The sequence below is a fragment of the Dreissena polymorpha genome, chromosome 3 (assembly GCF_020536995.1).
Source record: "Dreissena polymorpha isolate Duluth1 chromosome 3, UMN_Dpol_1.0, whole genome shotgun sequence".
NCBI lineage: Eukaryota > Metazoa > Mollusca > Bivalvia > Myida > Dreissenidae > Dreissena > Dreissena polymorpha.
In genome coordinates, this window is record NC_068357.1 from 71,926,631 (window position 1) to 71,941,245 (window position 14,615).

Sequence of the window (14,615 nt, forward strand, 5' to 3'; positions counted from 1 at the left end):
GAAATTATTTTTTTTTAAATTAGGCTACGAAGCACTAACAATCTTTTTGCAAAATGTATACTCTCCGTCTATTTTTGGTCCTGTTCATGATTTATTAGAAATGAAACGCTGGCAGCAATGCTTATGTATTTAGAGATTATACTCTAATAATGCCATCAGCGTTCAGCATAGTTCGCATTCAAATATTTAAATAAACCAAGTATAATATTTGTTCTATAGTTATTTTAAGTATAATCAGAACATCGAATGTTTGGTGAAAATAAAATGGCATATGACATCGATTCAAACAAAATGCGTCTTTTTCGAAATAAAATGAGATTACTGGTCATGTACGTAATTCCGGCCTGTACGTAAAAAATCGGCCACCTGTGTAAAATCATTTTCATGATCTTAACGCACATATTTTGTTTTTATTTAGAAAAATCAACATGAAAACCATCCGCACTCTCAATATTTTGCAAATGTAAGAACCATATCACTGTAAACTTTTGTGTTAGAATGTCACAAATATAGCAGGAAACATTTGGCTCGTGGGGAAAGTGATGTCATCATTAGTTGCAACAATTATATTCATATAAGAAACAAATATATTTGATAAAATTATTTTTATTTTATCTAATAAACTTTAATTAAAGTTTTACTAATTATTTGTACAAAAAATTATATTCAAAACATAAAAATCAGAACCAAAATATAAATTTTTAATATCTGAATTACCTCCCTTGATAAGAATATTACTAGATTACATGTTTTAATATTATATATAAGCGTTTACTAATAATCAACACTGAAGTCAACTTTTTAAACAAGATGTGTTTACTTTTTTAGCTATGTTAGAAAAAAATTATTAAACACATTAAAAACAAATCTTTTTTTGTGAATTAGCAGTTTCCCATTGTTTATATTTATTAAAATAGGTAGGGGGAGTAACTGGTATAATAATTTCGCATTTATTTTAAATTTCAAGTCAAAAATTTTAATAGTATAAACATTGATTAATACTCTGAAATTGAGGACATTTGTCTCAAGATATTGCTTTGTAATTTTATCTGCAGGTCAAACTGAAAAGTGGCCGATTTTTTAGGTACATTTAACCTACGAAAATGGAGAGTTTACATTTCATCATTTTCTGTTCATTAAGTAACATTCACCGATCTAATTCTATTTAAATTTTCATGCTAGGTGAGTTTTGAACCCAGGATTATATATGTGAAGTTTAGTTTCAACCAGTTGCCTAACACTAAAGATTTTTCTTAAATAGTCCCAAAAGTGGCCGGAATTACGTACATGACCAGTAGTTATTTTCCTTAACTTTGTTTTATGTCTATTTCGTTTAAACAGTGACTACTCGCTGTTATCATTTTGACATTCTACTTTGCGCCATTATTCGTCAACGTCGTTACTGCAAAACGAAATGAAGTAATCATGCTTAAATTTTTGCTTCCAAAGCAGCAAGCGCGGTGGTGTCCTTGTCGTGTTTAAAGGTTACAATAATGTTAATGGCGCTGTTGCAATAGTTAAGTACATTATCACGTTCAACTGCACTGTCTAGCTCTGTGTACATAGCTGGGAACCAAGGCCCGAGGCGACAGATGGCGCTGGGAACCGCGCCAGCTGACCAACACCAAGGGTCGTGTGCATGTGAGGGGGGACTCATGTGAAAACATGTGCAGGTCAGTGGTACAACAAGAGGAACATAGGCATTGACGCATTGAAACACTGATGTCTAACCTTATGGGGGCCCATGTGGTTATGATTCTTTTATGTACGATTTATTTCTAACGCACAGGGGCACGTCCTGTGAATATTTCCATTCAATTATAGCAACTTTAAAACGGGTTTTACTATTTCAAAAGTAGTAATGAGATATGAAGAATATCATGCATTTATATGTTTACATTTGTATGATTTGCAAATCGTGCAGCGATAGTATTGAGACACTTTCAATAATGAAAGTGAAAACAAAACGATACGAAAACCAAAACAATAAAATGCGACACGACACAACATAATACTTCATAAAACCGCACAGTGCAATACAACATGGGACAACAGGACAAAGTATAAAACAACACAATAAAACATAATACGACATACCACAACACAGTACAATACAACAAGAAAACCAAAACAAAATACTCAAGTATAACACCACACACCATAAAACGATATAAAACAGCACAGTTCAATACATCAAGAAAAAAACGTGACACAATATAATACTACACAACATAACATAAAACGACAGGACACAACACAGTAAAATACAATAAGAAAAACATAACACTTTACAATACGACATATCACAATATAAAACGGCATACAACAACATGGGACATTACAACACGGAAAAAAATGACGCAGCAGAACACATCACAACACAACAGCACAATACTACACAATACAGTATCATACAATACGGAAAAAAATCACACGATATAATACAACACAACATAACACAACACAGCACAATATACCACGGACAAACATGACATACTATGATACCTTACAACAAATCATAACAAAACACCACACATTTTAATACAACAAGCAATAACAGGACACATTATAATACAACAAAATACAACATAACACATTATAACACGACAAAACACAACGTAGAACATAACAACACGGAGCAACATTACACAATGGAGCAACACAGTGCAACACAACACAAAATAAAACTGTAATACACAACATAACCCACTTCTTAAGGCTTATCGTTTTGAAAAAAAAACACCATTAACTTTAAGACCATTTTTGCAGAAATGCAATTTTATTGATACATAATGTCATACTAACGTATACAATTAAATTTAATAACTGCTGCACAGCATTCAATATTAACTGATATTAAATTGAATTTGGTTAACCGGGACCACAGATGCTCAACCATCGATCACATGTTACATTTACTTAAAATCACATAAACCTTAATGTTCTTTGAAGGTCAGATATCTCAATAATACCATGCAATATTTCGAACATTTGGTGTGATTGCTTCGGATGTTCTGGTTGGGCTGATTTGTGAGTATGAATTATGGTGGTTCAGATTTTAACTTACATGTTAATAAGTAGTTATTGTTTGAATACATTTTGGTCGTGCTCTGTGAAAAGGAGGCTTAATGCATGTGCGTACAGTGCCGCCTAAGATTACCATGTGCAGTCTGCACAGGCTAATCAGAGACGACACTTTCCGCTTTTATGATATGTTTTCGTCTCTTTTTAGCAAAAATAAAGTTTTTCCGAAAGTGACATCCCTGATTAGCCTGTGCAGACTGCACAGGCTAATCTGGGACGATACTTTACGCACATGCATTAAACCCCCCTTTCACAGAGAATGGCTCAAATTATGGTACCTGATTTTACCTGAAATGTGTCTTACCAGTTATTGTTTGAATACATAGAGGATATTTGTTGGATTCGGTGGAATATCGATTTTATTTCACGAGTGATCATAGAAAAAATATTTTCACGAGTGGCGCAGCCACGAGTGAAAATATTTATTTTCTATGATCACGAGTGAAATAAAATCAATATTCCATCAAATCCAACAAATTTTATTTTTAATTTATGCTTTTTTTACCATTTATTTACATTGTAAATGAGTTTGACTAAATTATTTCGCTGGAATGATGACGTCATTTCGTCAAAAATATGACGTCATTTCACAGTAAAACAGTGTCAAATATCGATACTTTTCACTGTTTAAAACAGTAGAATACTAGTTTTATTTCACTGATATTTCTCTATAAACCACCGGAAAACATAAAATAAATTTTTATAATTATTTCTAATGTTTTAATATTAACAACTTTTTAACAGTTCTAGATATAAAATGTTATTAATTAAATAGTAATTTATAGAAATTATTTCTTCCAAATAATGGTTGAAGACATACATATTCGTTTACATAAAAGTGCGCGCCCACATATTGCTACCTGACCAAGTAACAACAACAAAGACGCCGTATTTAAATATCTAGCTATATTATCTAAAAATATTTTAATAATATTGTAACATATTACACAAACATGCGTTTAATGCAAAAAAGGAGCCTCGCTCTTGGAAAACGGGGTTTAATACATGTGCGTAAAGTGTCGGACTGCACAGGCTAATCAGGGACGACACTTTCTGCCTTAACTGGATTTTCGTCAAGAATGGTCTTCCTCTAAACGAAAAATACCATAAAAGTGGAAAGGGTCGTTACTTTACGCACATGTATTAAACCCCCTCTTCATAGAGCACGGCCCAAATGTATACGACATACACATTTTAGCCTATATTTCCTCCTTATAGCTTCATTACTTGCGAAACCTAAGTTTACGACACATGAACGTTTAAGCGTTTTCTTAATTTGTTGGTCGTAGTATTTATATTGGTTTTTAATTTTATAAATCTGGGTAATAACTTTAACGTTGACAATTGTTGTTAAAATCAGTCCGCCGTTTTAGCTATCTTTAGCACGAAGTTGTGGATAGGTGTCCAATGTCCAGCGTATGACGTCGTCGGTACTGTGTCATCATCAATGTACTTATAACGACATTTCCCGATATTTACTAGAAAGAATTGCACGAAATAACCCCCTCCCCCCAAAAAAAATCATATAATAATAAAAAGTAAAAATAATAATACAAAATAAAAATAAAAATAAATGAATAATAATAACAACAATAATAATAATAATAATAAATAATAATAAAAATAATAATAATAATAATAATAATAATAATAATAATAATAATAATAATAATAATAATTATAATTATAATAATAATAATAATAATAATAATAATAATAATAATATAATAATAATAAATGGGCGATTCTAAATCAAAGTTTCAAATAAGTCAGTTCCGCTAGATAACATTAAATTTAAAAGTGAAAACTTAACAAAACATCTTCTATGAACCCATAACGCCCAGAGTATGACAAATCGTTATGTGGTAATCTGCAACGTTTGTTCGTCTCATACAAAGTTTCAACTCGTTTATGATCGCTAAACATGTAGGTAACCAGAAAAATTAAACAAGTGAAAACTTAACCGAAAACCCTCTTATCTGAATTTACAATGCCCCGATATTTATTATTTGGTATGTAAGCTCTTATTGTGGTTATCTGCACAGTTTTGTTTAAAAATATCCTTTGCGGTCAAAACTGGCCACAGCCCGGGGTAACATGGTTCATACAGACTGATATCGCAAACTAGAAATCTTTTCGTTATGTAGAAACAATGAACCAAATACCAATCTCTTGCACGACGGTTACATTACATGTGAGAAGAAGGAGCGACAACTTTGCATGGAGATTGCCAAAATACACCAAGCAAAAATGCTTGCTAATATCTTTGTTAAGTTTAATCACATATAGCATCAATAATATTTGAGTTAAACGCGACACAACGTGACAAGTAATACAAGGTACAGTAGAAAAAAAGCCGCGAACCGAAATATGGAGTTGCCCAATATCTCCAGCTAGTTTGCATATATATATATATATAAGTTTCATCTCTCATGCAGCAATACTTTTCATAAACGCGCGAAACAAAAATCCGTCGTACAGGCGTTAATACAAATGGCCAGACCATGGCAAATCAATAAGCATCAAAGCTGAAAGTATGGACATACTATTTTCAAAAATCTCAGAAACTACTCGTACCTCAATAATTTGGTCTGTAACATATAGTGGATCCTTTGTCAAGTGTATTCAAACATATATGAGCCGTGCATGTGCGTAAAGCACAGGCTAATCAGGGACGACACTCTACGCTTAAACTGGATTTTTGCTTACAAGAGACTTTCTTCAAAATTAAACTATCACAATAGCGGAAAGTGTCGTCCCTGATTAGCCTGTGCGGACTGCACAGGCTAATCTGGGACGACACTTTACGCACATGCATAAAAACCCCTTTTCACAGACCACGGCCCAAATGCCTTTACAGTTGGAAAAGCTACGATGCCACTTGGTTTAAATAGCTAATAATTTCATAACTTTAAAGTTTCTTGTCTCAAACGACAGTATATGCGTTACTCCAGTAACCGATACAAAGCGCGCATGTCGATGTCTCCGAACATTTTTCAGAGCCAAAGGTGATTGAAACAAGTCGATTTTCTTTCAATTGGTAGCATATCTTCCCCATCTTGCTATCACCTTCCGCATGCATGTTTTTTGTTTTCTTATACATCTGCATTATTGACGACGCTGCGAAGCAGCTCGTCTAAGTCATCATACCATGAATAAATTCTTCACAATGGCGACCTATGTAAAAGACCGAGCCGACCGACCTATGTAAAAGATTGAGATAGCTCCATTTTTCTAATCGGCATACCTCGCTGATTTTCATTGATAAAGGTAAAGGAAGCTCAGCTATAAATAGGGCAGCATATTCTGAGAAAAAGATTTAATAATAGTTTAAAAACGTTAATTTTAAATCAGTTATATTCAATCCATTATATGTATATAGATCAATGAAACAACTATGCATTTTCTGTATTGTATTTAACATTTTCGTGATTCTGTAAATAAATTGCGAATGAAAACGTGTATAATTAACGTTTAACGCGATCATGAGTGTAAAGAAAACGAATTTTTTCGAACCTGCCATTTGTAAACGTTAAAGCGAGTATGGTATATAAACAGCATAATAGCCGTGCGACATCTATGAAACTCGCTCGTATGCGTGCTCTCTTATTTAGCATATTTAATAAACTTTTCAAACAGAAATTACAGAGCCACATCAGTGCACACACTATGTTTGATAATTCATTCGTTTGTTGAATATTGTTTTCTGTTTTAAACACATGTTAGGTCATATCGCGGAGATTTAGTTAACCTTACCATGTGTTCATGGGCGAACTCACGTATTCAAGTCGTATTCGACTATGTGCTCATACCTACTTTCGGGAATCATCATGAAATCATTGCCTTACTTAACGAACAAACATGCCATAGCTTATTGAGAAAAAACAATAATCAAAAGAGAAAAAATATATGTTCATGTACATGGGCATGTGAAATCACGTCCGTACACATAACATCATTAAAGGGATCTTTTCACGCTTTGGTAAATTGACAAAATTGAAAAAAGTTGTTTCAGATTCGCAAATTTTCGTTTTAGTTATGATATTTGTGAGGAAACAGTAATACTGAACATTTACCGTGGTCTAATATAGCCATTATATGCATCTTTTGACGATTTTAAAACCTAAAAATTATAAAGCGTTGCAACGCGAAACGATTAAATAATTTGGAGAGTTCTGTTTTTGTCGTTAGATTTTGTGAAACTACGAAGATTGCTTATATAAGGTATAAAATACATCTAGTGTGATCGGCGGAATAGCTCAGTAGGCTAAAGCGTTTTTACTTCAGGACTCTGGCAGGACTCCAGGGGTCACTGGTTCGAAACCTAGTCCGGACAATGTTCTTTTCCTTTTTTTAATTTTATTCTTGTTTTTTTTTTCTGGAGCTTTTACGATACAATGTTTACATTTATCGATATAAAGCATTTAATGAATAAGTTAAAAAATGCCAAAATCTGTGAAAAGGCCCCTTTAACTTAGGAAAGGAAACAACGAAATATAAAGTTTGGTATGATAAACATCTGAAATTAAAATGCATGGTGTAATTAAAGAGCATGTCAAGTATTTAATATATCTGCTACGTAACGTAATGTTATAACCAACAAACGTTTTAAATACTGTAACAGAACAAAAGATAAGTGGTACAGAAAATACACGTCGAATATCTTTTTAAAGATATTTCTTGTTATATCTGATCGAGAATGTAACCCCCTCCCAGTTTCGCTGAATGGGTCAAGTTCCCCACGGGTACTACTTCCCCGTACCCCCCAAAAAAATTCGTACCTAAAATTTTTCGTATCCATTTTTTTTCGTACCCAATTATTTTTCGAACCCTATTTTTTTCCTACCCAAATTTTGTCCTACCCAATTTTTTTTCGTAACCAAATTTTTGTTCGTACCCAATTTATTTTTGGCATAATTTTTGTATCCAAAATTTTCGTACCCATTTTTTTTTCGTACCCAAAATTTTCGTTCCCACTTACACAAATGTGGTATTGTAGATAAACTTAAATTGATGCTTTTATATCCACCCTCTTCAAAAGCATCGTCACACCAGTACTGTCAGTACTTTGATTATTACATCTCATAGCTATGAATGATAAGACCGTTTTTCATATTTTTGCGTAAAGATTGTATAATTCAAATGAGGCTTACTTTTTCATAATCTTATCGAATAATAAGGACACCGAGTTTCATCGAAACAAGTTTGTGAATAAACACACGCCAATACACTAGTTGCGATTTTTAATCTCTTAGCTCTGCATGACATACATAGTGTTGTCCCATAGTAGCCTGTGCAGTCCGCACATGCTAATCAGGTAAGCACTTTCCGCCTGAATTTTTGCTTAGAAGAGACTTTCTCGAAACGAACAATATCATAAAGTTGAAAGTGTCGTCCATGATTAGCCTGTGCGGACTGCACATGCTAATCTGGGACGACACTTTACGCACATGTTTTAAACCACTTTTTCACAGAACACGGATCATTTATGTACTCTTACGCTCAAAATACTAGTAGTCACACAGAGCTCGGCAATAAATCTATTAACAGCCACGACCTCATACTTCCGTCAGTTACATCAAATCAGTTTACGCAAAATAGTTATACGAACCAGAGTTCTGCGAATCTGGCGTAATGTTTACTGAAAGACGATGGCTAATACCCCCGATACACCAACTCCATTCGAAGTACGTTCTGAAAAATGTGACTAAACGGGCTCGAACTGTGTGAGAAGGGAGTGATCGTAGTAGCAACGTGTTACGAACTGTCTTCGAACTTTGTGGACGGCCTGGAACTGGGTTGAACGGGAGAGGTGTTTCAGAACTCAAAATTTTCTTCCGATAATCCCGTTCTACAATTCAACGTAGTGGAAACGTACTGGAAACGGAATGGACGTACTTAGAACGCATAGGTCGTACTAAGGTCGCATAAGGAACGTCCCAGAACGTTGTGCGATCGGACCGAAATTACCTGTATGATGCCACACCGATCGAGTCCGTTTCTAGTCCGTCCAATCCGTTCTCAGACAGACCGACCCCGTCCGCACTACGTCTCAAGTACGATCTTGTTTCGTGTAAATAAATAGAAACTCAAAGATAAGTTCTTACAACGTTTTCAACACGTTCTATAAGTTCCCAGTAATTTTTTAGTACGTTGTACTCGTTTTAAGGAGTTCGCAGTAGGTTCCAAGTAAGTTGTACTCGTTCAATGCAGTTGTTACAAGAGTCCTTTTACAACTTCTTGAGAATCACCCCGCCAATGTTTGACGAGCTTTCGGAACGCATCACCCACTTATAGAGAAAAGTGACACCAATTGCAGAAAGGCTTTGGAACCAGGAATGAAGCTCGCTATCACTCTCCGTCATCTCTGGCAACAGGAAATAGCTACGCCAACCTTCAATATGATTTCCGGGTAGCCAGATCCACATTAGGCTTAGTAGTGAGAGAAGTATGCGATGCTCTGGTGATGGAGCTGAAACGTGACGTTATTGATTGTCCTGTTGATAGTGATGCTTGTGAACGCGTTGTCGAGGAGTTCAAGACGTGATGGAATGTTTCACATGCATGTGGAGCTCTGGATGGGAAACAGGTTGCCATCAGAAAGCCTCCAATGACGGGGACCATGTACCATAACTACAAAGGCTTTTTCTCAATCGTTCTTATAGCCTTGGTAGATGCAGACCATAAGTTCATGTGGATAGATGTTAGTGGTTTGGAAAGCCAGTCCGATGCTCAGATCTACAACCAGTCAAAACTGAAAGAATGTTTAGAAGACGGCTCTATTGGACTTATTCCTACGTCATCCTTGCCAAACGATGACCTGGCCCCGTGTTCACAAAACAGTTTTTGCAATCGAAAATTTTGCTTGTCATTCCAGTTGAAAGGCAAAAATGAAAATCGATGTCAGCTAAAATCGATTTTCGATTGCAAAAATGTTTTGTGAACACGAAGCCAGGATTTTCTATACTTTCTGCTAAGAGATAATGCATTTGTACAAATGTACGTCTGGTCGGCTCAAAGCGTTAAACATACATGAGAACTGGCAGGAACGTAGTCGGTTTTATAATCGTCGTGCAGAACGTGGCTGCAATTACGTGTTAAACGTTCTAAGAACGTAGTTGGACGGAGTGAGAACTGCCTTTGAACGAGTTACCACTGCACATCGAATAAAGAAAAACTGCGTACGAACGTGATCAAACTGGCTGAGGACGGGCTCGGTCTGACTGGAAACGGTATATCAACGGGGACAGTGGGAAACTTTACCCGATTTGAACTGGATAAAGACGGACTGGCAACGGGATAGGGCGGGATAGAAACGAGCTGCACGTAGCGCGAACTGTGTATGAACGTCATTCAATCATATTGTCTATTTTTTACAACCAAAACTACACCTTCAAGCAAGTTCACATCTCGTTCTACATTTTCTTAAGAACGTGGTCGAACTGTCTAAGAACTTGCTTGGTGTATCATATGGGCTCCTTAAAATGGGCGTGTTTTTCCAAGTTATGAGGTCCTCTAGCGCCGGAGTGTGTCCCAGCACTCCTACCTAATTAATTTACTACACTCTCGAAAGTTGGGACGAGTTTTGAATTCAAGTTGCAATTTCCAGCTATTAGATTGTGGTTGAACGATTTTCAATTTTGATGTGGTCTTGGGTTGTATGGAGAAGACGGAGTGCCCCACATGTCCGGAATTGTGAACACCAACCAAACCCTACAATCCTAGGGGCACGGGGATTGAACCCGGATCGCCGAGGTTAGAAACGCGTGTATCAACCACTGCGCTAAACGGACAGATATAATGTAGGCTAAAAGTATAAAAAAAGTATTTCATACACCGAAACGTTTTTGTATTCTGCACTTTTGCTTAATTATCTATCTTCTATGCTTTCATATTAAAAGAGTAATACTTAACAAAAATTAAGTATATAAATGAGCCGCGGTCTCTGAAAGGGGTTTAATGCATGTGCGTAAAGTGTTGTCCCAGATTTACCTGTGCAGTTCGCACAGGCTACTCAGGGACGACAATTTCCGCCTAAACTAGATTTTTGCTAAGAAGAGACTTTCTTGAAACAGAAAATATCATAAAGCGGAAAGTGTCGTCCCTGATTACCCTGTGCGCACTGTAAATGCATTAAACCCCATTTTCACAGAGCGAGGCTCAAATATTAACGGTAATGTATGGTGACATTTTGATAGTTTTCATAAGCTTAAAGTTGTGTTCCGGGCATATGTAAGTATCGAGATAAATAAAGTGCAATACAAAGCGCTAAAGTCGATTTAAATCTATCAATATAATGTGATAAACATAATTTTTATTACATTGTTTATGCTAATGAAAAACTTCTTTGCTTCGATTAAAAACTATAATCCTTTAGTTTTGTGAAGCTTTTTTTCAAATAAAAACACTTTAAACATATCTTACTTTTAATCGCTATCCATAAAATGAATTAAGTTACTGCAATATTGCAACAATCTCCCGGAATACAGCGAATATTCTGAGCGCGCGGCAGCTGCCACTATTATCATCTTTTAAGTAAAATTCAACGTCTGCGCTTTCAAAAGGACTCCCTTTTCAGATGTTCTTCTTTTTGTTTTACATACATTAAATGTCACTGGATACCACGCATTCCCCATGTAAACAAGGTACGCCTCATTTTTTCCGAACGGCCGTCTGTTGATATCAACTAAATTTATCCGCAACTTCTTTAGAATATTTTGTATCTGATTAATTGAATACTGTTCAATGCCTCTTTTAACTGAGAAGGGAGAACCCTTGATATTTCCGCCTCACCCATTCCAACTGCAAACCCGTAATGTGAGTAAAAAAAACTTCTCGGTAACGTTTTTTACCCCATGGACTCTCACTGTCACTGAATAATTACACCCCCTCTTGCGTAAGCCCTTGTCCAGGGTCGAAATCTTTAAACAAAAAGTATTTCCACAAAAGGAAAAAAATCATGATATTGTTACAAATGTATACATGTTAAGCCATTTCTATTGGAAAAAGGGTTAGAAATTCTTCAATGTAATAGAGGGTCTTTCAATTGGGATATTGGGATAGTAGTAACAGGTTATCAAGGTTATCATCATCGTCATCATCATCATCATCATCATCATCATCATTATCATCATCATCATCATCATCATCATCATCATCATCATCATCATCATCATCATCATCATCATCATCATCATCATCATCATCATTATCATCATCATCATCATCACCATCATCATCATCATCGTCATCACCACCACCACCACCATCATCATCATCATCACTATCATCATCATCATCATCATCATCATCATCATCATCATCATCATCATCATCATCATCATCATTCTCATCATCGTCGTAATCATCATCTTCTTCTTCGTCTTCTTCTTCGCCTTCTTCTTCATCGTCATCATCGTCTGCATAAGTATTATGATATTGTTGTTGTAGCTGTCGGTGGTTTTCTTTGTACCATTCATTTTTGCACTGTATAATGACAATTGTGTTCGTTGTCATCAGATATTTCAACTCATTTCTTTTTTGTTCACAGGTCAAGTCTTTCCCTGTTTTTTCGCATGTCTCACAGTCCGTTAAAACACTTTCATTTCGGTGCTCTCAGTACATAAAGAAACCATTTTACTGCACTTTTTTGCTTTACACCAAAACGTATCCAGAATTTGTCACGAACAATTTAAACTCATCCTTGTTATTGCTCTATGATTAGTTTCCGTAAATCCAAACACAAAGCGCAAATATCACCGCGCATTTGTTTCAAATTCCTAGAAAAAAAGATTATGTATTTAAAACCAACACGTTTATTTCCTCGTATGCACGCCGTGACTTCACTACGTTATTGTCAGCATGCTCCAATGCGTTTTTTTTTCGCTCCAGCGACATGATACCGGGCTTTTACCGGCTGTCCCGCAACAATGCATGTTCCTTTCGCAATACTGACATGGTGTCGCCTAATACGGACTGTCTCGCGAATGGACGAAATCCTCATTTCGGTGCACATCCTGTTGTTCAAAAGGAGAGCTCTTTTTCATTTAAAAAAACTATTCCAGGATATTTTTCAAAGAGGTAGGGCGACCGTTGTATATATATATATATATGCATGTTGTCACAACGATGGTCATCTGCGAACAGTACGGCACTCAGAGCTGAACACGAAGAGTACTATTTAAAAAGTAATTGAAGGTAAGAATTTCTTACAATTTGAATAACCGTTTAAAATATATTTTCTAATTTGTTCGTTTTATTTCATTCCCAGTATGTTAAGACACCATAACAATTCTTAGCGGGATATAATTTGTTTTATTTCTTGCTCGATTCCTAAATGGAAACTAATAAATGTACATTTATCGTAAACGTATTTTTAAATATTTTGCAATTGTTTTTGTGTTACGTGTAATTGTTCTCGAGGTATACCAATTCATTGAACTCGATTAAACACCGAGCGATTTTATTGTCAGAGTCCCTTGAGCGGTATCATGAGTAGTTTTTTAAGTAAAAAGCTATGAGCAGGTGCAATGAAATAAAAACATTGATTTTCTGAACAAAATTAAACAAATACATAAAAATCATTATAATACCAAAACGCGTTTAAAAGAAATTCATTAAATAGAATTGTACTACCTTAACTTTACTTATACTATAATATTTATAGTTTTGTTTACATTATGTGCTCTAGTTTCGAGTAAAAAATATCACAGGCTTGATGTTAGCTTGTGGAAATCCTGTTATTGTGGTCCATTTCGGAAGTCATTGACTATATAGTTTAATCAAATAATTGTTAAGATCATTGGACATTTGAAAAAACTGTATGTTAAACGAACAACAAAGTAGCATATCGTTTGTATGCAAACTTAGTTACAACTGTTCAGAAATATTTAAACATGTATTAAATATATAGCTATTTTTTAATAAATAATATATTTACAAATTTCATATGTTGAATAAAATACTTAATAAACGACCATCAATATCTCATCACCATCTTATATATCTTAAAAGTAAAATTTTGTCTTGAAAAGCATGGAATCTGTTAACACCATCACACTAAAAAGTAAACAAATTCTCTTATTACAAACACGTTTACTTGCTTTTTATTTAAAGACGAACGCGGCAGTTTTGTTTTACGCAAATTTGTGTTGACTGTAACAACGGTTGCGCAATAAGTGTATGCTTTTTCGAATAGCCGAATACAAACGGGTTGCATATTCAATAAGGGAATTATACCAAGAAATAAAGTATTATGAAGCAAAGAAAATTGATCCACAATTTGTAGCCCCTGAATTACAAAATTACATAAACGATTATCACATTTGAAATTGTTTGATAACCCAAAGAAAATTGATGAATTGATGAATTAAAGAAGACAACTTTCACAACACATGTGTAAAAACACCATACATATTGTATGAGTTTATATTATTTACAATCTGGTATTTGCAAACATTATTGGCTGACTATTTACTGCAGTGAAAATTTCACTGTGCGGTCTAAACCCTCTTTTCAAAGAGCACAGTCAA

General features: G+C 35.0%; 1 long non-coding RNA gene across 1 annotated transcript in view; it reads left to right on the plus strand.

The window, feature by feature from the left end:
* The first annotated feature begins 889 nt into the window (after positions 1-889).
* The window catches only part of LOC127874713 (uncharacterized), a 73,341-nt gene continuing 59,615 nt past the window's right edge, over positions 890-14,615 (plus strand). Inside the window, exon 1 of the long non-coding RNA XR_008047062.1 lies at positions 890-1,084. This is a non-coding gene — a long non-coding RNA (uncharacterized LOC127874713). The remainder of the gene's footprint in view (positions 1,085-14,615) is intronic.